The sequence below is a fragment of the Bos grunniens genome, chromosome 6 (genome assembly GCF_055505025.1).
Source record: "Bos grunniens cultivar Pamir isolate PY7600 chromosome 6, Bosgru_T2T1.0, whole genome shotgun sequence".
Classification (NCBI taxonomy): domain Eukaryota; kingdom Metazoa; phylum Chordata; class Mammalia; order Artiodactyla; family Bovidae; genus Bos; species Bos grunniens.
The window spans coordinates 45,327,506-45,352,918 of NC_141170.1; the positions used below are offsets into that span (position 1 = coordinate 45,327,506).

Sequence of the window (25,413 nt, forward strand, 5' to 3'; positions counted from 1 at the left end):
AATGAAGTCCCCAGCTGGGGGCATAGAGCACTCTAATTAAGAACATAGGCCAAGGAGTCAACCAGACCTGAGTATGCCACCCACCTGGGTGACCTCCACATGTTACTTAATAAATAAACTAAGGGTAATAACATCCTGGTAGAGTAAGGGTAATAACTTCCACTTTGAAGGGCTACTTTGAGATTAAACAAGATATATGTTTTATAGACTGCACGTTTGTGTCTCAAAAAAATTCATGTCAAAACCCTAATTCTCAATGTGATGGTATTAGGAGGTGGGGCCTTTGGGAGGTAATTAGGTTTAGAGAAGGTCATGAAAGTAGAGCTCCCATGATGAGATAAATGTCTTTATAAGAAAAGACAGAGGTTAAGGCTCACTCTCTCCACCACATAAGAATATAATCAGAAGGCAGCTATTTGAAAACCAGGAGGAGAGTCTTCACCAGACACTGAATCTGCTGGGACCCTGATGTTGAACCTCCCACCTTTCAGAACTGGGAGAAATACATTTCCACTGTTTAAGCCACCCAATATGGTATGTGATTACAGCAGACTGAACTAAGTATATAAAGCTTTTTGTACAGTTTCTGGTATATAGTAAATGTTTATAAAAATAAGAAAAGTATACAAATAAGAACACAGATAATAAAAATAAATGAAGCCACTGACTAGCCAAGTCTGGATTTCAATGAGGTTCAGAAAAGATTTCACTTACACCACTAATCTAATTCCAGAAAACAGCTGGAAACAAGAACGAGGATGAACCCACTTTTTGAATATACTTATCTGCAGTCTTTATCTTGAAGAAGCGGAAGCAGCAGCTGCTAGCATCGCCACAACAAGCCAGGCAGTTGACGAGTACTGAGGAGGCTCTGTCAGGGGAACAGCAACTCTCCAGCCAGCCTCATGTGGGAAATCAGGAGGACAGATTTTCTTAGGCGGTTTTCTCATTCATTCTGATTTCTGCTTGGCTAGAAAGACTACATAAGCTGTTTGTCTCAAATGAATGCTCCAGTAGATAAAACACCAAAAGGGGTTTGGGGAAACATAACAAAATAAGCACTGCCACACTGGCTTAGACAAGGTGTCTGACAATAGCACCAAGAGACATTTTGTAGGAAAGAGTGGTAACTTCCTCCATAATCACAGCCTCACAAGCTTAGAAGCAACTCCTAAATGTCCTTAAATTCCTCTTAAGGCTCTGTCACCCACAACTTTACTTAAACCCTCCTTGACTTTCACACGGACATTTCCAGCTAATATGTGCATGGGGCAATGAGTTTCTTTATTTAACTGACTTTTATTCCTATGTTTTGTTCTTCTTGATTGCAACCTTGACTCACTCTATAACCTGAAGCAAGTCCCCAGTCTGATTCTGTCTTAATATCTCCATCTATAAAATGGAAAAATAAGGGTGGCTCCTTGCAAGGTCACAAATAAAAGGAGGAAAGATTCCTAGAGCCACATTTGTCTTTGCTATGAGCTCCGCAAAGGAAGAAAGGGGCTCAGACCAAACGCTTAAGTTTCATTTTCTATGCTAATTCATATTAACCCCACAAGACTCAAAAAATGGAATAATGGAAGAGAGAAGTGAAAGAAATAAGGGAACTAGAGAATATCTTGGGTTCAGATTGAAGTGTAAGCCATTGAACCAACAAAATTGTGTGTCTATCACTGAAAGCTCTTAGGACTAGATTATTCACCTGGAGTATAATACTTCAGAATATACTACTACTGAATGGTCATCTATACACAAAAATGTGTGGTGAAAATAAGAAGGAAAATGGCAATTTTTTTCCCTTTTGAGCTAGAGAAAATCCAAAGACAAGTAATGTTGAATTATCAAAGTAGGGAGAATCAATAATAGGCTACATGTATACACCTAAATCACCCAGATCACATTGAAATTTGACAAGAAATTTGTATTATCATATATCAAATTGGTTCTAGACATGAGTTACTTTAATCACCCTTTTATGTCAGGTAGGAGTAATTATTAGGAGATTTAATATGTTCTATTCAGGAGGAAGAACTATGAGAAAGCACAGTTATAGAGAAGTTAACATGCTAGGCAGAACAGAGTGAGCAATTAAATAACACAGTGGTCTCTCCCATGCTTCCTTATTAAAGACAAAAGAAATCTTTAATAAAGCAATGTGGTCGCTTCCAGAAAGCCAAAATGCATCCAGTGTGAAACATTTGTATGTAACCAAGTTATCTTAGTTTCTTTGGAATTGAATTCTAGAATTTATTGAGAAAATAATAATTAAAAGTAAATATCTTCTAAATAATATATTATAGTCTTATGATGCTCATATTTGTTAACTAGGTAAAGAGGCAAAATTTTGCTGCTAGAAGAACATATATTATAGCTAAGGTAGTTATTCTATTTGTTATAATGCTGAAAAATGTTTTTAATTAAGTGATATCAATATAAGTGCAAATAGAATTCTTTGGGGCCATTTCCCCTTATAAAGAGGTTCTAAATATTAAATGAAGGAAAATGCAAACTACCTTAGTTTGTCCATCTTAAAGATGAAAGTTGTATGACCTTGTGTCAAGGGAATGGAGTGTAGATTAATTAGCTAATTAGGTCTTTGTTGTATCCAGTGCTTCGGAAGGCAAAGTGTGCCTGAGGCCCTGGCTCAAGCCAACCATTTTATCTGAAACACCAAGACATTTAAGTCAGCACAAGGTACTGTCACCAGATCAGGGCAAACAAACGAATAAACCATAATTAAAGATGTGGTTTAGTGCCTGGAGAAGCAGAGGAACTTGCTCCTTGCTGGTGTTGTGGCCTCATCAAGTCACTTGATGCCTATGGGACTCCATTTCCTAATGAGGAAAATGAGAGGGGTTGACCTTCAAGGAGTTTTTCAACACTAAAATTTTATGGCACACAATTTCTAATACCTAAGCATGCATGCTAAGTCACTTCAGTCGTGTCTGACTCTATGCGACCCTATGGACTGTAGCCTGCCAGGCTCCTCTGTGGGATTCTCCAAACGAGAGTACTGGAGTAGGTTGCCATTTCCTTCTCCAGGGGATCTTTCTGACTCGGGGATTGAACCCACATCTCTTACATCTCTGCATTGGCAGGCAGGTTCTTTACCACTACCACCACCTCAGAAGCCCCTTATTACCTAAGAGAAGCAAACAAATCACTCTCCACATGAAAGAAAGGTGCCAGCTTATAGAGAATGGTACCATATTGTATGCCATGCTATGTGAGGTGAAGGTGAAGTGTCCAGAAGTCCTCCCACCATTGAGCTGCCGTCCACTTGCAGACAGTAACAGACCTGGGGAGCCCAGGAAAATCCATAAAGGCTGAGAACCTAGTGGCAAATTGCCTAGATCTCCAGCAAGATAGATCTCAAAGTAGAACCTCCTCATCAATTTCTTCTTGACCTCTGTGACTCTGTTTCCAATCTTTCTGCAGATAACTGAGTTGCCTCTTTGGTTTATAACACTCATAATGTCTCCTGTTCTTCACTCACAAATGACATGTTATGATACTTTCATTCTTCCTCTTGTTCATTCATTCATTCACTGGTCTAGGACTTTTTGAGCACCCATGATGGGCACCTGTCTTCACCAGGTCTTGATCTCCTTTGACTAGAATGCTGCGTATGTAAAAGCAGCATGTGGGTCTGCTGGGGCCAGCAGCGTCTTTTCTGGAGTTAGACTGAGTTCAAAACCCAGCTCTCCCACTTACTGTGTTACCCTGAACATGTGCTTCAACTTCCTTGTGCCTCAGTGCTCTCATTTGTTCTTGTTTGTGATTAATAGTAGGAACCACCTCACAAAATTTTGTGGAGGGCGAAAGAAGTCAATCTGTGTTTAGTGCCTCAAAAAGCACTTGAAAAGATCCGATAGGTACTCAATACAGATTAGTTCTTATTATCTCCACACTATCTGCATTCGTCTGAGATCACCAGCCCTCTGGCTGAGGTGCTGATGACATTTGAAACAGTGCCTTTTATTTAAAACATGATATTTCATGGCTGTGGAGTTGTTTGTCCACTTCAAAGGGCCATTGGGATGGATCTGAGGAGCATTTGTCACTGACAAGGATTAGTGAAGCAAGCAGAATTGCTACCTCAGAGAGCTCAGGGCAGTGATAGCCACTTTGTCCATGCCTGAGCAGCAGCAAAAAGATGGCAACAGCCCCAAAAATGAACCAGACAAGAAAGTATTGCCAGGCAAAAAGCCAGGAGGACCTGAGAATTTGCTCTAGTCACCCTTTTTTGAAGGCACAGAAGTTGGTGTTGCATATTTATTATGATGGAAGCATTTGCCATGCCTGGACGTTGACAATAGTGGTAGTGATAGTAATAATTATTGTAGTAGCAGTAGTAGAATCTGAAATAATAGTGATAATAGCAAGGGCATTCAATGGTAATAGAAATATAAGTAACTGTGATAGTGGTAGTAATAGTAGCAGTGGTATAGTAATCATAGTGGTGGTAGCAGCAGTGGGGTATTGTTATCATAACAGTGGTGATAACCATGGTGGGATTAATAGCAGCCAGAATACCAGCTGTAGAGTACCAGCTACACTTTTACAGCTCTATTCAAAGCACTTTACATTTATTAATTCAGTTCACAACTACCCTATGAAGTAGGGATTATTACAAGTGTCCATTTTACAATGGTCCCTACAACATTTTGAATTATTTCAGTCTAACTGATACCAAACTTGATTATGCTAGTTCCAACAATATCTCAGTAAGACTACGATCCTTTTATCTCAATGCCTCCAGATCTCACTCACTGAAACCTCCTCCCTACTTGAGTAAACTGAAGCCCCGGGACATCTGCACCCTTGTAGCTGCTTCTGCTTGGAAAGACATTCATTATGCAATGTGAAATTACTTGCTTGCTTTCAATAGAGGCATCTCTTGCCCAAAAAAAAAAAAAAAAAATAGTGTGGGGAAGGTGGTACCCTCTGATGATGGGTACTTTATAAAGCAGTTGGTTAGAGTGCCAGAAGGACCAGAAGGGTAGGGGACGTTGTCCCTCACCTCCCTCCTGGGGAAGCAGTCATCACACCTTCTCAGTGTCAGAGAGCCCTGTCCTCGACTTTCTGTCACACATACCTTCACATCTGACTTGTTCTTTCCCTTCAATGAATTAAGAAGTCTCTAGAAAAGTTATTGCAAGCAGTGCTTAAGAGTCTGATATACTGGTGTGCAAATACCAGCTCCCTTACCACCTGAATGGCTCTCCCAGACTCAGTTTCCTCCTCTGTAAAATGAAAGTAATTATTACCCCATAGAGCTGTTGTAAGAAATGAGACAGAAGGCACATTAGGAGGCTGACCCAGCACTCGGCCCATATTAAGCCTCAGTAACCATCAATGGCAACCCACTCCAGTGTTTTTGTCTGGAGAATCCCGGGGACAGCGGAGCCTGGTGGGGTCTCACAGAGACGGACACGACTGAAGCAACTTAGCAGAAACAGCAATCATCATCCATTACTGTTACTGTGGTTACTGCCATCATTCTTTTCCTTCAAACCACTAAATGCATTATTGTTATGAATAAATATCCAAGTAGTTCTCCCTCTGCCAAATCTTATTTAACTGCGCCACCCAAATAATTCAGAAAATAAAATTTCAGGTTTGTGGTATCAGGGAATCATCCAGATCTCCACTTCTCAACTCCTCAGGAGAGCTTCCGTGGTGGCTCAAACAGTAAAGAATCTGCTTACAATGCAGGAGACCAGGGTTCAATCCCTGGGTCCAAAGATCCCCTGGAGAAGGAAATGGCAACCCACCCCAGTATTCTTGCCTGGAGAATCACATGGACAGAGGAGGCTAGTGGGCCGCAGTCCATGGGGTCACAAAGAGTCGGACATGACTGAGCAACTAACAGTTTCAGTTTCCACTCCTCAAACTTGCTGTTCAGTTCAGTCGCTCAGTCGTGTCCGACTCTTTGAGACCCCACGAATTGCAGCACGCCAGGCCTCCCTGTCCATCACCAACTCCCGGAGTTCACTCGGACTCACGTCCATCGAGTCAGTGATGCCATTCAGCCATCTCATCCTCTGTCGTCCCCTTCTCCTCCTGCCCCCAATCCCTCCCAGCATCAGTCTTTTCTAATGAGTCAACTCTTCACATGAGGTGGCCAAAGTACTGGAGTTTCAGCTTCAGCATCATTCCTTCCAAAGAAATCCCAGAGCTGATCTCCTTCAGAATGGACTGGCTGGATCTCCTTGCAGTCCAAGGGACTCTCAAGAGTCTTCTCCAACACCACAGTTCAAAAGCATCAATTCTTCAGCGCTCAGCCTTCTTCACAGTCCAACTCTCACATCCATACATGACCACTGGAAAAACCATAGCCTTGACTAGACGGACCTTTGTTGGCAAAGTAATGTCTCTGTTTTTGAATATGCTATCTAGGTTGGTCATAACTTTCCTTCCAAGGAGTAAGCATCTTTTAATTTCATGGCTGCAATCACCATCTGCAGTGATTTTGGAGCCCAAAAAAATAAAGTCTGACACTGTTTCCACTGTTTCCCCATCTATTTCCCATGAAGTGATGGGACCGGATGCCATGATCTTCGTTTTCTGAATGTTGAACTTTAAGCCAGCTTTTTCACTCTCCTCTTTCATTAGTCCCCTATTGCTGCTATAACAAATGACCAAAAATGTAATGACTTAGAACAATTCAAAGTTATTACCTTACAGGTCTGGAAATCAGAAGATTAAAATGGGTGGTCAGGAGGCTCTAGAAGAAAATATGTTTCTTAATCTAGAAAAATGGTATAGATGACCTAAATTGCAAATCAGAAATAGAGACACAGACATAGAAAACAAATATATAGGTAACAAGGAGGGAAAGGTGGGGTGGGAGAAATTGGGAGATTGGGATTGGCACATATATACTTTAGATATCATATATAAAATAGATAACTAATGAGAACATACTGCATAGCTCAGGGAGCTATGCTAAATGCACTGTGGTGACTTGAATGGGAAGGAAATCCAAAAGGGAGAAAATATATGTATATATATGGCTGATTCATTTTGCTATACAGTAGGAAGTAACACAATGTTGTAAAACTATACTCCAAAAAAATTAACTTAAAAAGAAAATATGTTTCTTGCCCTTTTCAGCATCTAGAGGCTGCCCACCATCCTGGGCTCACAGCCTCACATCACTCCAGTCTCTGCTACCATAGTCACACGCAGCTTTTTTGAATCCCCTACCTTCCTCTTTCCCTTACAAAGACCTGTGTGATTCCACTGGGTCCACCCTAGATAAATCAAGAGAATTTCCCCAACTTAAGATCCTTGCCTTAATCACCTCTGCAAGACCCACTCTGCCTTATAAAGTTAGCATTTTCACAGGTTCCAGGAGTTAGGATGGGGCTACCTTGGAGGGACCATTATTCTACATACCACGGAGGACTAAGCATGGAAGACACCGAGTTGTCTCTGCAGAGTTCCCCACTCCTTAGTCAGTGTTTACACATTCGGTCTGATCCTCAATGTTACCTAACTTCTCTGAGGGTCAGTTTCCATGTATGTCAAAGAGGAATGCCCACCCTGTATGTTACCAGGTTATCTGGGGAATAACACATGCAGTTGGCTTGTAAAATGTTTAGCAAGTTTTAGATAAAAAATGCTACATAAAATGAACAAATCATAATTTAACTGCCTCACAAGTCAATTAATAGACTCAAACTGCTTTGAGATCCTTGGATAAAAGGCATTCTTCTGATGCCAAGTATATGTTGGTGTTGTGCCTTTGTCCTCACTTGCAGCCATATATCAAAAGCACACTTTAGTTCATTTCTTCTCTTTGAGATAAACGATCTAATTTTCTACCCCTGTGGTTTTCCTGAATGTCTCCCTCCCCCAAAGCCTTCCAGTGAGAGCAGAGTAGCTCATTTTCTTTGCCGGGTGTTCTGTGGGTGGATGGATATGGCCTCTTTGACTAGTCTCTTTCTCTCCCTTTGTTCTTTCGCCTCCTCTGACTTGGTTTTCTGCTGGGTAGTTGTGACTTTGCCACCTCTCTTTTGAGCCTCATCAAGGGCTGCTCTGTCCTGATACATAAGTTTCTTTCTAGTTTCACAGTCTCCTGGGGAAATGGAGTCCATGTGGGTTGTTCACCTGCTGAGTCTTAACTCATACACATGCCATATTTTTTTATTCTAGTTACAGGGATCATGCAGCGATTGTACTTCCATGGACTCCCATATGAAAATGGAAAAGAAGCCACTGTGTGTCCTTCATCATCCCTTATGCATTGCCTTTGCTGACTGCAGGTGGGCAGAGATATATACCTCATATACCCGGGAAAGAAGGTACAGGTGACTCCACCTTTGATGTCGACCTGCCCCAGAAACCAAGACCTGCAGAGAAGCAAACCTCCATTTACTTTAAAAAAAAAAAAAGTTGCATCACATTTTTTAATGTCTAAAAAGACACAATTGCATTTAGAATAATGTGATGTTCCCCTTTATCTCCTTCCCAGGAAAAATAGTTATGTGGATGTATCAGTCACCATTTAGATAGTTCAGACAGAGGAAATTTAATACAAAAAATTGACAACAGTAATAAAAAACAGTGACTAAGGGGAAAGTGGCATTACCTAGAGATTGGCAATTGCAGAAAGTAGCCATTACTCCCGTAGTTGGAGGAGTGAGAGTGAATGTGATGTCACCCAGAGTCCATCAGCACACATTCCCTGCTGAGGTTGCACCCAATGGCTGTGCCATTACATTAGTTATGTATTGCTATTGTGTAAAAACTTACCTCAAAATGTAATGGCTTGAAACAATACACATTTACTATCTCACAGTTTCTGTGGGTCAGGAATCTAACATGGGTTAGCTGAGTCCTTTCTCTACTCCAGGGTTTCTTTAGAAAATATCAAGGTGTCAGGTTATACTCATCTGAAGTTTCAAATGAAGAAGGATACACTTTCAGGCGAGCTTCCCAAGCGGCTCAGTGGTAAAGAATCAACCTGCCAAGCAGGAGACACGTGTTCGATCCCTGGGTCAGGGAGATTCCCCTGGAGAAGGAAATGGCAACCCACTCCAATATTCTTGCCTGGAAAATCCCATGGACAGAGGAGCCTGGCAGGCTACAGTCCATAGGGTCCCAAAAGAGTCAGACCCTACTTAGTGACTAAACAACACCACCACCACTTTCAGCCTCATGTGGATATCAGCAGGATTCAGTTCCTTATAGGCTGATGGACCTCAGTTCCTTGCTGGCCATTGGTCAGAGCTCACCTCAGTTCCTCGCCATGTGGGTCTCATAAACAGGGTGGCTTGCTTCATAAAAGTATGAAAGCTGAGGGACTTCCCTGGTGGTCCGGTGGTTAAGAATCAGTGCTTCCACTGCGAAGGGCATGGGCTCTATTCCTGGTCATCAGGAAACTAAAATCCTATATGCCATGCAATGTGGCCAAAAAAAAAATCATTCAAGCTGAGAAGACAACAGAGCAACAGAGAGAGTCTTCTAGGAAGACAGCAGTAGTCAAAATCTTTTGCAACAAATCACAGAAGTGGTATCCCTCAACACTTCAATACTGGTCAGCAGCAAGTGACTTTAGGGGAGAAGATTACACAAGGCCATGAATACTGAAGCAAGAGGCCACTTTGGAGGATCTTGATCCCGGCTGCTTAGCAAGGAATCCAGGAGCCCAGGCTCCTAATGATGATGCTAAAATCACTCCAATGCTATGGGAGCTCCAGCATGGCACCACCCACTGCTACCACCATCACAGCCAAATGGTCTTTCCTTCCTACGACTTTCCAATCTCCCACACATGCTTAGATTGACAAACCCTACCTAGAGTCCAGCTACCAACGGAGTCTAGAAGAGTTTTCAGCAGCTTGCAATTTGAAGGAGAGGAAATAAGGACAGGAATAGGACAAACAACAGACAATAACCAGCATAATAGGAAAAAGTTGTTTCCAGTCATGTCCTGACTCTCTACCTTCTCCTGGTCGTCAAAGCTTAGCTCTGTTCCCTGTCCTTCTCTGCTCAGAACTCTCACTTTTGCCAAGTAGCATTGGATAATAGCAGTAAGTTTTTAAGGTGATTCAGTTCAACAAAGTCTATTACCAGGATGCTATGTTTCAAGCATGCTAGGGGCTAAGAGATGCAAAGACAAAAAATAAATAGTTCCTGCCCTTGAAGAGTATGCAGTTATGCCAGGGACACAGATGTCTATAAAACAAAGTGATAAGTGCTACACTACTGGGACATTCTGACAGAGTGATTGACAAACCATTCAGATCTGTCCGATTGGCTGCAGGTTATCTGCACTCTTGGTTCTTGCCGGAGGAAAAAATGCAACCTTGAACTCTCAGTCATAAAATCCTTATCAAGTACACTTACGATAAATAATTTATGGAAGTTTACCTAAAAGACAAACAGCTTATCTATTACTTTAGATAGCCTAAAATTTACTATTTATGTACATAGAAGCATAATTCAGTTTGAAGAAAAATCTATGAAGAACTAAACCATGAGCCACAGTCTTGTTTTCATACCTCAATGAAGCAGCTTTTACTTGATTGTGCTTTGATGTCTCATCGTCTGTCAAGATTGAGCAACATTTTTTGCTGACTGGAGTTAAATTCACAACCAGTGTAGGCATGTTGAAACTGTCCTCCTCTACATCACACTGCACTCATTTTCTTAGGACCTCATGGAGAAGTTCTCAGATCTCAGATTCAGGAAGTGCTTTTTCAGAACAGCTCATTTGTTTTTGTCTTACAGACACAGAAAAATTCTATAATTCATTGTGTTTCCATTTTTGCTTTAGCTGCCAGGAGCTTAGGTCCAATTCTGCAGTCCTCTTGAACAACTGTACCAGAGTGGGTGGCAGGCATTTATTTTGCTGTTCTTGTTTCCCCTTGACCCCAAGTTCTCCTTTATCCTTTTGTAGGTATGTTGCCAATCTATCTCAAATTCTCTACAGACTGAGTTTCATGTTAATTACAAATAAATTGTACAGGTATATGTAAGGTGCTGTTTCTACTTAGGAAGAATGATCAAGAAAATCATAGGAAGAAGTGATACTTGATCTAAGCCTTGGAAAATTATCCCAGGCCAAGAGAATAATATGAGCAAAGGACTTAGAGGCATAAAGATGCACATGGGTCTATAAGACCAGATATAGAAGAAGGGAGGGAATAATACTTACATGTTTCTTTTTCCTAGGAATGTATTATCCCTCCCAGTGAGGAGCACACTTAGCCTATTGAAATGCATCTTTAAACTCATGGGTCCTTTAGGAGTGACTCTACTGAGAGTGGTTTCTATCAAGAGAAAAAAAATGTATTTTTTTAATCAAGTAAGCATTTTTTACTTATTTATTCAAATTACAAGGACTTTCCAAACTGTCCAGAGATTGGCTAACCTAGACACTGCCACAGCCTGTCCCTGAGTGGGCATAGTCATGCTAAAACCAGAAAACCCATCCTCCGAAGTCCAGGTCACAGCCTTCAGCTCCTGCAAAGTCATCTCTCACCCCACCTTAGCCTGTAGTAAGGGCAAAAAGAGCTCCAGAGGATCTCTTTGGAGGACAGAAGATTTTAGACATGCAGGGTAAGGGGCTGCTGTGTTGTTCGCTATCCAGAAAACTTTAAGGAACTTATTTTCCCCTTGCTAGTCCTCATTTCCTCCTTTCAATTCAGATGTCTGAGACCCTATGTTTTTAGCTGATCTCATTATTCTATAATAACACTGCCTATCATGACAACCTGTGATATTCATTGATTTTTCCAATCTATAAACTATCTACATACATCACTATAGACTCCCAGTAGCTAGAGATGACTTTAAAAATGAGTCATTCACCATGCTTCAGGCAGGAAATTAAGGCTTGTAATGTTGAGATATGAATAATTTTAGTACCTTTCATTACTTTGATTTCTTTTTTTCTGGTAAACACTACAATTATTTAGGCAGCTAAAAATGTCATGTTAAAATGTCAGTAAATACAGTAACAAATCTAACTGTTAAGTGAGTCCCCCACTAAGGCATCAGGCAAACAGCAATTTGCAGGAATCACATGTGAAAAACAGGGGGCTATTTGAGGATTTGGGGCGATTTCCAGTCTGAAAAGTAGCCTATTTAAGAAGAAAGAACCATCTCCAGGAAGGCATTAATAGGGCAATGGTTTTTTGTTAGTTAAGTAAATTTCAAGGTTTTAAGTATTGCCTTTTAGAAGTACCAAAGAAGGAAAATGGGGTTAGGTCTAATTGTGGTTTTACCATTAGCTTTAATGGAGAGCTTTACACCAGCCTGGGAGCCAAAATGAGGGAATGTGTCATGTGGGGACCACATAGGGTATTCAGAAGGAAATATGTCTATTATGCCCAAGAGAGTCTGGTGCTGGCTAAAGGAGCATCCCTCTGAATGCAAGCAAAGCCCTGGCCTGGAAAAGCATTGGCAGCAAAAAAGGAAACTAATGCCTTCCATGCACAAGCAAGAAATAACAAAAGAGCTCTGCCATGAGACTTCTAGCTCTGAGGTGCTCACATACACATCATTATTACTCCCACCTCACCTAGCCCAGACTGCCCCTCCCACCACACCTTTATCCCACCACCTCCAACCATCATCTGTGCCCATGACATTGAACTAAGTACTCAGTAACTATCTCCAGATGGTCTTAAGACTTTGTCTTCCCTTATAGATTTATGTGTTCAGATTAGGTCTTTCTAGGTTATATGCTCTGAGATTAGTGCAATTTTCACTGGGCAACTAGCTATGTATAACCATTGTCTTGACTTTCCCCAGGTAACTTAGACTGAGAATGTAAATACTGAGAACATTTATTTTTTTCAAACCTACCTAAAAGGCTAAATTTCTCAACATATGAAAAACTTTCATAGTTCATAAAAAAATTCCCAACAGTTTTTGGAAAAGCAAATATATGAAGAGATATTCAACTGAAAAAGAAATACAAGAATCTTTAAAACATGAGAGGGTGTTCAACTCTCTCAAAATGAAAGGAAAACAAGTTAGAACAATGAAACACTGTTTTTTTTGCCTGGTAGAAAACACTGGGGGTTTTTTTGCCTGTTTTTTAACCTGGTAGAAAAAGATTAGAAATTTTATTATATACATATACACATATATATATGAACACAGTGAAGTTGCTCAGTCATGTCCGACTCTTTGCGATCCCATGGACTGTAGCCTATCAGGCTCCTCCATCCATGGGATTTTCCAGGCAAGAGTACTGGAGTGGGTTGCCATTCCCTTCTCCAGGGGATCTTCCTAGTCCAGGGATCAAACCCAGGTCCCCTTCATTGCAGGCAGACGCTTTACCATCTGAGCTACCAGGGAAGCCCCTATATATATATGTATATATATGTGTATATATATATATAGAGAGAGAGAGAGAGTAAGGCAGAGAGGAAACCAGAAGTTTCATGAATTATTGATAGAAATATACTTGTTATAATCCCACTGTAGGGCAATTAGGTATAATAACTATTGAATTTCAAATCCATATATACTTTGACCCTTTACTTTCACATTTAAAAATTTATCCTTCGGAGGGAGGAGCCAAGATGGCGGAGGAGTAGGACGGGGAGAACACTTTCTCCCCCACAAATTCATCAAAAGAGCATTTAAACGTCGAGTAAATTCCACAAAACAACTTCTGAATGCCGGCAGAGGACATCAGGCACCCAGAAAAGCAACCCAACTCTTCGAAAGGAGGTAGGAAAAAATATTAAAAACAAAAAAAAAGAGACAAAAGAGGGAGGGACGGAGTTCCGTCCCGGGAAGGGAATCTTAAAAAGAGAGAAGTTTCCAAACATCAGGAAACCTTCTCACTGCCGAATCTGTGCCGAGCTTTGGAAGCACAGAGGGCAACATAACAGGGAGAAAAAATAAATAAACAATTTAAAACTCGCAGATTGCGAGCCCTACGGTAACTCCCCCAGCAGAGAAGCAGCGCAGACGCCTGCATCCGCCATTAGCAAACCGGGGCTGGGCAGGGAGGCGCGGCGTGGGCTGCATCGCTGAGAGTAAGAATCTGGCCTGAATACCCTGAGCGCTATCTGAGCGAAATAATTTGGGCTAGCAAACCAGACTGTGGGATATCTACCACGCGAAAAGCCAGCCCTAACCTAAGACCGCCAGGCCCGCGCACGGAACAAAGGACTGAACAGAGATAGCCGGCTGCAGACCTTCCCCCTCCGGTGACAGGCAGCCAGAGCCGGAAGTGGGCAATCGCAGCCCCAGAGAGACATTATCTATAAAATTGTAAGCAGGCTTCTTTGCTAACTAAAACTTCTTGGGGGTCTAGACGGTCAACATCTGCCTGAGAAGGTGCGCCGGTTTTACATCCAGATAACCGAGTGGCGGGGAGGTGATAAGTCGCAGCATTGGCGCTCGCCTGGGAAGAGCAAATTGGCGCTCGGACCTGGGAAGAGCACAAAACTCAGGCCCAACTGAGTCTGCGCCTCTGAGGACTACCCGAGTGCCTGAACCTGAGCGGCTTGGACCTGGGAGGTGCATGCAGCCCAGGGCCAGCCTCGGATTGTTCCCGGCGGAACAACCTAGAGTCCGAGCAGTGTGGACAGGGAGGCTACACGCGCCGTGAGCAGGGGCAGACCTAGGGTGGCTGAGGCACTGCGAGCCCACGCCAGTATTATTTGCTTGCAGCATCCCTCCCTCCCTCCCCACAGCGCGACTGAACAAGTAAGCCTAAAAAAAAAAAAAAAAAAGTGTCCTCCACCGTGCCCTTTGAGTCAGGGCGGAAACCAGATACTGAAGAGACTAGCAAACAGAAGAAGATATAACAGAGGGAAACGCCTTGGAAGCTACAGGCAATAGATCAAAACCCTGTGGTTACTATGGACTACATAGGAAGGGGCCTATAGATCTTGAGAAATATAAATCTGACCAAGGAACTAGCCAAAAATGAACTGAACCCACAACACCCACACACACACACAAAAAATAAACAAAAAAGTCCTAGATATATTTTTATTATTTTTACGATCATTCTTTCTTTTTTTTTTTAATTAAAAAAAAAAATTTTAAGTCCTCTATTGTTCCTTTAATTTTCACTTTTATAACCTATTACTTTGCAAAAAAAAAAAAAAAAAAGACCCTATTTTTTTCTTCTTCAGCAAACTTCATATATATATATTTTATAATTTTTTGACCTTGTTTTTTTTGTTTGTTTGTTTTTGTTTTTTTCTTCTTTTCTTTAACATTGTATTTTTGAAATTCCAAACTCTACTCTAGATTTTTAATTTTCGCTTTTTGGTATATGTTATCAATTTTGTACCTATAGTTTTTTTTTATATAATTTCTGTGACTTTTTTTTTTTTTTCTTCTTCTCTGTTTCTTTCTCTTCTTCTTTTATATAACATTGTATATCTGAAATTCCAAACTTTACTCTAAATTTTTAATTTATGCTTTTTGGTATTTGATATCAATTTTGTACCTGTATTTTCTGTATAATTTTTGTGACATTGTTCGTATTTGTTTGTTTGTTTTCTCTCTTTATTTTTCTTCTTCTTTTTTTTTTTTTTTTAACATTGTATTTTTGAAATTCCAAACTCTACTCTAGATTTTTAATTTTTGCTTTCTGGGATTAGTTATCAATTTTGTACCTGTACTTTCTTTATAATTTTCGCGACCTTCTTTGTTTTTGTTTGTTCGTTTTTTCTCTCTTTCTTTTCCTTCTTCTTTTCTTTAACATCGTATTTTTGAAATTCCAAACTCTACTCTAGATTTTTAATTTTCGCTTTCTGGTATTAGTTATCAATTTTGTACCTGTACTTTCTTTATAATTTTCGCGACCTTCTTTGTTTTTGTTTGTTCGTTCTTTCTCTCTTTCTTTTCCTTCTTCTTTTCTTTAACATCGTATTTTTGAAATTCCAAACTCTACTCTAGATTTTTAATTTTTGCTTTTATGTATTTGTTACCAATTTTGTACCTTTAAGGACCCAATCTTCAGGACCCATTTTTCACTAGGGAGTGAGATTACTGGCTTGACTGCTCTCTCTCCCTTTGGACCCTCCTTTTTCTCCACCAGGTCGCCTGTGTCTCCTCCCTAACCCCTCTCTACTCTACCCAACTCTGTGAATTTCTGTGTGTTCCAGACGGTGGAGAACACTTAGGGAACTGATTACTGGCTGGATCTGTCTCCCTCCTTTTCATTTCCCCCTTTTATCCTTCTGGCCACCTCTGTTACCTTCCTCCTTCTTCTCTTCTCTGTATAACCCCGTGAACATCTCTGAGTGGTCCAGTTGTGGAGTGCACATAAGGAAGTGACTACTGGCTAGCCCACTCTCTCCACTATTGATTCACCTCATCTCATTTGGGTCACCTCTAACTCCCTCCTCCCTCTTCTCTTCTCCATGTAACCCTGTGAACCTCTCTGAGTGACCCTCACTGTAGAGAAACTTATCATCTTTAATGTAGATGTTTTATCAATGGTGCTGTATAGAAGGAGAAGTTTTGAAACTACTGTAAAAATAAGACCGATAATCGGAAGCAGGGGACTTAAGTCCAAACCCTGACTCCAGGGAACTCCTGACTCCAAGGAACATTCATTCACAGGAGCTCATCAAATGCCTCCATACCGACACTGAAACCAAGCACCACACAAGGGCCAATAAGTTCCAGGGCAAGACATACCAAGCAAATTCTCCAGCAACAAAGGAACACAGCCCTGAGCTTCAAGATACAGGCTGCCCAAAGTCACCCCAAAACTATAGACATCTCATAACTCATTACTGGACATTTCATTGCACTCCAGAGAGAAGAAATACAGCTCCACCCACCAGAACACCGACACAAGCTTCCCTAACCAGGAAACCTTGACAAGCCACCTGTACAAACCCACACACAGCGAGGAAACACCACAATAAAGAGAACTCCACAAACTGCCAGAATACAGAAAGGACACCCCAAACTCAGCAATTTAAACAAGATGAAGAGACAGAGGAATACTCAGCAGATAAAGGAACAGGATAAATGCCCACCAAACCAAACAAAAGAGGAAGAGATAGGGAATCTACCTGATAAAGAATTCCGAATAATGATAGTGAAATTGATCCAAAATCTTGAAACTAAAATGGAATCACAGATAAATAGCCTGGAGACAAGGATTGAGAAGATGCAAGAAAGGTTTAACAAGGACCTAGAAGAAATAAAAAAGAGTCAATATATAATGAATAATGCAATAAGTGAAATTAAAAACACTCTGGAGGCAACAAATAGTAGAATAACAGAGGCAGAAGACAGGATTAGTGAATTAGAAGATAGAATGGTAGAAATAAATGAATCAGAGAGGATAAAAGAAAAACGAATTAAAAGAAATGAGGACAATCTCAGAGACCTCCAGGACAATATTAAACGCTACAACATTCGAATCATAGGGGTTCCAGAAGAAGAAGACAAAAAGAAAGACCATGAGAAAATACTTGAGGAGATAATAGTGGAAAACTTCCCTAAAATGGGGAAGGAAATAATCACCCAAGTCCAAGAAACCCAGAGAGTACCAAACAGGATAAACCCAAGGAGAAACACCCCAAGACACATATTAATCAAATTAACAAAGATCAAACACAAAGAACAAATATTAAAAGCAGCAAGGGAAAAACAACAAATAACACACAAGGGAATTCCCATAAGGATAACAGCTGATCTTTCAATAGAAACTCTTCAAGCCAGGAGGGAATGGCAAGACATACTTAAAATGATGAAAGAAAATAACCTACAGCCCAGATTATTGTACCCAGCAAGGATCTCATTCAAGTATGAAGGAGAAATCAAAAGCTTTTCAGACAAGCAAAAGCTGAGAGAATTCTGCACCACCAAACCAGCTCTCCAACAAATACTTAAGGATATTCTCTAGACAGGAAACACAAAAACGGTGTATAAACTCAAACCCAAAACAATAAAGTAAATGGCAACGGGAACATACTTATCAGTAATTACCTTAAACGTAAATGGGTTGAATGCCCCAACCAAAAGACAAAGACTGGCTGAATGGATACAAAAACAAGACCCCTATATATGTTGTCTACAAGAGACCCACCTCAAAACAGGGGACACATACAGACTGAAAGTGAAGGGCTGGAAAAAGGTTTTCCATGCAAATAGGGACCAAAAGAAAGCAGGAGTAGCAATACTCATATCAGATAAAATAGACTTTAAAACAAAGGCTGTGAAAAGAGACAAAGAAGGTCACTACATAATGATCAAAGGATCAATCCAAGAAGAAGATATAACAATTATAAATATATATGCACCCAACACGGGAGCACCACAGTACGTAAGACAAATGCTAACAAGTATGAAAGGAGAAATTAACAATAACACAATAATAGTGGGAGACTTTAATACCCCACTTACACCTATGGATAGATCAACTAAACAGAAAATTAACAAGGAAACACAAACTTTAAACGATACAATAGACCAGTTAGACCTAATTGATATCTATAGGACATTTCATCCCAAAACAATGAATTTCACCTTTTTCTCAAGTGCACATGGAACCTTCTCCAGGATAGATCACATCCTGGGCCATAAAGCTAGCCTTGGTAAATTCAAAAAGATAGAAATCATTCCAAGCATTTTTTCTGACCACAATGCAGTAAGATTAGATCTCAATTACAGGAGAAAAACTATTAAAAATTCCAACATATGGAGGCTGAACAACACGCTGCTGAATAACCAACAAATCACAGAAGAAATCAAAAAAGAAATCAAAATTTGCATAGAAACGAATGAAAATGAAAACACAACAACCCAAAACCTGTGGGACACGGTAAAAGCAGTCCTAAGGGGAAAGTTCATAGCAATACAGGCACACCTCAAGAAACAAGAAAAAAGTCAAATAAATAACCTAACTCTACACCTAAAGCAACTAGAAAAGGAAGAAATGAAGAACCCCAGGGTTAGTAGAAGGAAAGAAATCTTAAAAATTAGAGCAGAAATAAATGCAAAAGAAACAAAAGAGACCATAGCAAAAATCAACAAAACCAAAAGCTGGTTCTTTGAAAGGATAAATAAAATTGACAAACCATTAGCCAGACTCATCAAGAAACAAAGGGAGAAAAATCAAATCAATAAAATTAGAAACGAAAATGGAGAGATCACAACAGACAACACAGAAATACAAAGGATCATAAGAGACTACTATCAACAATTATATGCCAATAAAATGGACAACGTGGAAGAAATGGACAAATTCTTAGAAAAGTACAACTTTCCAAAACTGGACCAGGAAGAAATAGAAAATCTTAACAGACCCATCACAAGCATGGAAATTGAAACTGTAATCAAAAATCTTCCAGCAAACAAAAGCCCCGGTCCAGACGGCTTCACAGCTGAATTCTACCAAAAATTTAGAGAAGAGCTAACACCTATCCTGCTCAAACTCTTCCAGAAAATTGCAGAGGAAGGTAAACTTCCAAACTCATTCTATGAGGCCACCATCACCCTAATACCAAAACCTGACAAAGATCCCACAAAAAAAGAAAACTACAGGCCAATATCACTGATGAACATAGATGCAAAAATCCTTAACAAAATTCTAGCAATCAGAATCCAACAACACATTAAAAAGATCATACACCATGATCAAGTGGGCTTTATCCCAGGGATGCAAGGATTCTTCAATATCCGCAAATCAATCAATGTAATACACCACATTAACAAATTGAAAAATAAAAACCATATGATTATCTCAATAGATGCAGAGAAAGCCTTTGACAAAATTCAACATCCATTTATGATAAAAACTCTCCAGAAAGCAGGAATAGAAGGAACATACCTCAACATAATAAAAGCTATATATGACAAACCCACTGCAAACATTACCCTCAATGGTGAAAAATTGAAAGCATTTCCTCTAAAGTCAGGAACAAGACAAGGGTGCCCACTTTCACCATTACTATTCAACATAGTTTTGGAAGTTTTGGCCACAGCAATCAGAGCAGAAAAAGAAATAAAAGGAATCCAAATTGGAAAAGAAGAAGTAAAACTCTCACTATTTGCAGATGACATGATCCTCTACATAGAAAACCCTAAAGAGTCCACCAGAAAATTACTAGAAATAATCAATGACTACAGTAAAGTTGCAGGATATAAAATCAACACACAGAAATCCCTTGCATTCCTATACACTAATAATGAGAAAACAGAAAGAGAAATTAAGGAAACAATTCCATTCACCATTGCAACAGAAAGAATAAAATACTTAGGAATATATCTACCTAAAGAAACTAAAGACCTATATATAGAAAACTATAAAACACTGGTGAAAGAAATCAAAGAGGACACTAATAGATGGAGAAATATACCATGTTCATGGATTGGAAGAATCAATATAGTGAAAATGAGTATACTACCCAAAGCAATTTATAGATTCAACGCAATCCCTATCAAGCTACCAACAGTATTCTTCACAGAGCTAGAACAAATAATTTCACAATTTGTATGGAAATACAAAAAACCTCGAATAGCCAAAGCGATCTTGAGAAAGAAGAATGGAACTGGAGGAATCAACCTACCTGACTTCAGGCTCTACTACAAAGCCACAGTTATCAAGACAGTATGGTACTGGCACAAAGACAGAAATATTGATCAATGGAATAAAATAGAAAGCCCAGAGATAAATCCACGCACATATGGACACCTTATCTTCGACAAAGGAGGCAAGAATATACAATGGATTAAAGACAATCTCTTTAACAAGTGGTGCTGGGAAATCTGGTCAACCACTTGTAAAAGAATGAAACTGGACCACTTTCTAACACCATACACAAAAATAAACTCAAAATGGATTAAAGATCTAAACGTAAGACCAGAAACTATAAAACTCCTAGAGGAGAACATAGGCAAAACACTCTCCGACATACATCACAGCAGGATCCTCTATGACCCACCTCCCAGAATATTGGAAATAAAAGCAAAAATAAACAAATGGGACCTAATTAACCTTAAAAGCTTCTGCACATCAAAGGAAACTATTAGCAAGGTGAAAAGACAGCCTTCAGAATGGGAGAAAATAATAGCAAATGAAGCAACCGACAAACAACTAATCTCAAAAATATACAAGCAACTCCTACAGCTCAACTCCAGAAAAATAAACGACCCAATCAAAAAATGGGCCAAAGAACTAAATAGACATTTCTCCAAAAAAGACATACAGATGGCTAACAAACACATGAAAAGATGCTCAACATCACTCATTATCAGAGAAATGCAAATCAAAACCACTATGAGGTACCATTTCACACCAGTCAGAATGGCTGCGATCCAAAAGTCTACAAATAATAAATGCTGGAGAGGGTGTGGAGAAAAGGGAACCCTCTTACACTGTTGGTGGGAATGCAAACTAGTACAGCCACTATGGAGAACAGTGTGGAGATTCCTTAAAAAACTGGAAATAGAACTGCCTTATGATCCAGCAACCCCACTGCTGGGCATACACACTGAGGAAACCAGAAGGGAAAGAGACACGTGTACCCCAATGTTCATCGCAGCACTGTTTATAATAGCCAAGACATGGAAGCAACCTAGATGTCCATCAGCAGATGAATGGATAAGAAAGCTGTGGTACATATACACAATGGAGTATTACTCAGCCATTAAAAAGAATACATTTGAATCAGTTCTAATGAGGTGGATGAAACTGGAGCCTATTATACAGAGTGAAGTAAGCCAGAAGGAAAAACATAAATACAGTATTCTAACGCATATATATGGAATTTAGAAAGATGGTAACAATAACCCTGTGTATGAGACAGCAAAAGAGACACTGATGTATAGAACAGTCTTATGGACTCTGTGGGAGAGGGAGAGGGTGGGAAGATTTGGGAGAATGACATTGTAACATGTAAAATATCATGTAAGAAACGAGTTGCCAGTCCAGGTTCGATGCACGATACTGGATGCTTGGGGCTAGTGCACTGGGACGACCCAGAGGGATGGTATGGGGAGGGAGGAGGGAGGAGGGTTCAGGATGGGGAACACATGTATACCTGTGGTGGGTTCATTTTGATGTTTGGCAAAACTAATACAATTATGTAAAGTTTAAAAATAAAATAAAATTTAAAAAAATAAAAAATAAAAATAAAAAAATAAATAAAAATTTATCCTTCAAAACTGCTATATTACATGAAAGTAAAAATAGGTTGCTAGGATACTTAGTGGAATATCATCATAATAACAAAATCAGAAGCTGCCAGGCTCCTCTGTCCACGGAATTCTTCTGGCAAGAACGTGGAGTGGGTAGGCATTCCCTCCTCCAGGTGATCTTCCCATCTAGGAATCAAACCTGCATTGCAGGCAGATTCTTTACCATCTGAGCCACCAGGGAAGCCCTAGCAAAAACAGCATACACCACAAATGACAACCAACATTTGGAAACCTCCAAATGTCCAAGATTCTACCCAGTTATTAAAAGGAATGAGGTAGATCTCTTCCAAAAGACATCCAATGTAGGTTGTTATGTGAAAAAAAAGGCTTGACAATGTCACAAACAACACCCTGTTATTTGTCCCCAGTACAAAGACCACCTCTAACTTTGTCATGTATGAATGTGAGAGTTGGACTATAAAGAAAGCTGAGAGCAGAAGAATTGATGCTTTTGAACTGTGGTGTTGGGAGAAGACTCGTGAGAGTCCCTTGGACTGCAAGGAGATCCAACCAGTCCATCTTAAAGGATATCAGTCCTGGATGTTCATTCATAGGACTGATGTTGAAGCTGAAACTCCAATACTTTGGCCACATGATGCGAAGAGCTGACTCATTTGAAAAGACCCTGATGGTGGGAAAGATTGAGGGCAGGAGGAGAAGGGGATGACAGATGAGATGGTTGGATGACATCACCGACTCAATGGACATGGGTTTGGGTGAACTCCGGGAGTTGGTGATGGACAGGGAGGCCTGGCGTGCTGCAGTTCATGGGGTTGCAAAGAGTTGGACACGACTGAGCAAATGAACTGAACTGAACTTTGGGCTCAGAACTCTTTGATGCAGTTGAAGAATCCCACCTCCAGGCAGCATGTCAAGGCAGTACAGATAATATCTGGATATTTGCTAAAGATTAAAGAGCAAGTAAAACTCCTCAGGAAAGTATCTATCTCTTGGTGTCCTCAAATTTCCATCTTACTGTGCTGAAAATATACCAAAGTCTAATTTTTCCCAGAGAGATAAGACTGCCTAAATTTGGCAGGCCCTACAACAGTGTCTTATTTCCATAATAAAAAATTAAGATAAGCTTCAATGAAATTAAATTAAACATAGAAATCTAACTAATGTGTTAGTATAGATAAACAACAAAACACTAATTATGAATAGTTTTCCAATACATTTAAGTAAAGATAGTTTAAAGCAACTGTCTTTCACAAAACTTCAACTCTTTCCTCTCATTGCATAGTAAAAAATTTTCCCTTGCTTTAAGAAAAAGCTTGAACTTTCCTTCACTAAAATTCAGATAGCTTGTCCATAGTCCCCCTGGGTACTAGCTTAGGGCAGCAGCTCTCAGAGTTTATTGATTTGTTGCTAGCAAATTGGAAGGTTAAAGGTGTGACTTCCCTGTGTTGCTAGTTGGTGATCAGGTCTCACTGGGGTCTCTCAAATGGGAGAATTGCTTCCCGCTAATCTCAGGCAGCTGCACTGCATCCACATCCATTTCCTCACTCATCTTAAACAGAATGAATACAGAGAAAGATTATGTTTCATTCTTCCACTGCATCTACATAAAACCCAACTGCGGTCCCTTTCTGATCAGCAAGATGTTACCTTGGCAACTACTTTGTACAGCTCTTACTCCTCCCTCCTTTGAAGCTCATCATTTGTGTAAAAGTTGTTTTGCCTCCTAATGACTAAGACAAAACATTAGGCAGCCTCACTGGTTCCCTGGTTCTTCCAGATAAATGTTATAAAATTGGCAGCTCAGGGGCCAAATTCAATATGTGGGCATGTTTGACCAAACAAAAATTTTGGTTTTGTTTGTAGTTTTTCTTTTAATGTAAGCCAAGATGTACAAACCAGAAGATTTGACATGAAAATCCAAATTTCCAGTTCTCTTTAAAATATTTAGACTTGAAAACCCTGGGCCCACGTTCTCAATGATCAGCGGTAGCTGAGTATTTTGCTTCACTCTTCTCAGCTCACTTCCCTTGATTAGACCACCTAGTAGGCATGTGGGTTGTGACCCCTGTTCTAGGATACACTCTCTTTAAACAATGAAAATATATAGAACTGAACAAAAGTTATTTCAAAGCAAAGATGTTTCTCCTCAAAATTCAGTGGAATTTCAAACTCACCTAATGTCTTCCCAACTGCACAAATTTTTCTAAATTTATTCTTAACTTTCAGTCACCATTCCTAACTAAAGCCAGCTCCTAATTAAAAACTGAGGTAATAACTCACATCTAATGATCAGCTAGGGTGGCAGTGAAGTCAGTAAAGAAGGCAGTGGTCCTCAAACTGCAGCATGTATTAGAATCGCCTGGAAAGTTTGTTAAAGCACAGATTTCTAGATCTGAGTTTCTGGTTCAGTAGATCTAGAATGGTGTGTGAGAATATGCATTTCTAACAAGTCCCAATGATGCAGATATTCCTGATCTGGTGACCATACTTTGAGCATCACCAAGTTCTCATGAATCAAATATATCTGTAAACGTATAGTGGCCAAACACAATAAAAGTTTATTTCTCTTTCACTAAACAATCCAAAGCAAAATTTCTTTCATTCAGTGTTCAGGGACTCAAGTTGCCGGAGCCAGCCGGCAAAGTCGATCAGGTCCCGAGAACGTGCACGGCGGGGCTAAGAAAGAAACTAAAGCAAGAGACTACAAAGATGGGGTCGAGAGGTTCAGACACGTCACCACGAAGGGACGCAGTCTGACACCAACTTTATTCAACATCTCATATTTATACAGAAAAGCGTGAGAGAGACAAAACAGTTGACCTTTTTTTCTTGGTTAGCCTATACATCTTACAAACAGTCACAAGAAATCTTGAGAGCATGGGAATGGCTCCCTGTTATTATTTCTTACACCAGATAACATTTTTCTGTGCGTGAGAAGTTTGCACAGAACTCCAGGTGCCTGCAGTAAATAAGCGCCTAATCTCTGGGGTGGCGGGACAGAGAGCTATGTTTGCAAGCAAACCCTCACTGAGGCAGCTCCCAGAGCTGTGTCCTTCGGACAAAGGACCCCGTTCTCACGGGCAGCTCCCCGCACAAGTTACTTTAACCTTTTACATCTCTACTGCCCACTAGGACCATCTATACAGATAGAAAGGGGAAAGATATCCAGAAACCAAAACACTTTCTAAAAGCTTTGGCATAGAAGTGTTACATATCCCTTCCACTCACATCTCATTGGTGAAAACTAATCACATGGTCATATCTAGATGCGTAAGATGCTGAGAAATATGGTCC

General features: G+C 40.1%; 1 long non-coding RNA gene across 2 annotated transcripts in view; it reads right to left on the reverse strand.

Annotated features, from left to right (window-relative positions):
* The window catches only part of LOC147370614 (uncharacterized), a 314,358-nt gene that overhangs the window by 284,804 nt on the left and 4,141 nt on the right, over positions 1-25,413 (reverse strand). The window contains exon 2 of one of the 2 annotated variants that reach the window (XR_015165358.1): positions 11,171-11,285. The exons of the other annotated variant lie outside the window; for it this stretch is intronic. This is a non-coding gene — a long non-coding RNA (uncharacterized LOC147370614). The remainder of the gene's footprint in view (positions 1-11,170; positions 11,286-25,413) is intronic. 2 annotated transcript variants of the gene reach the window in all.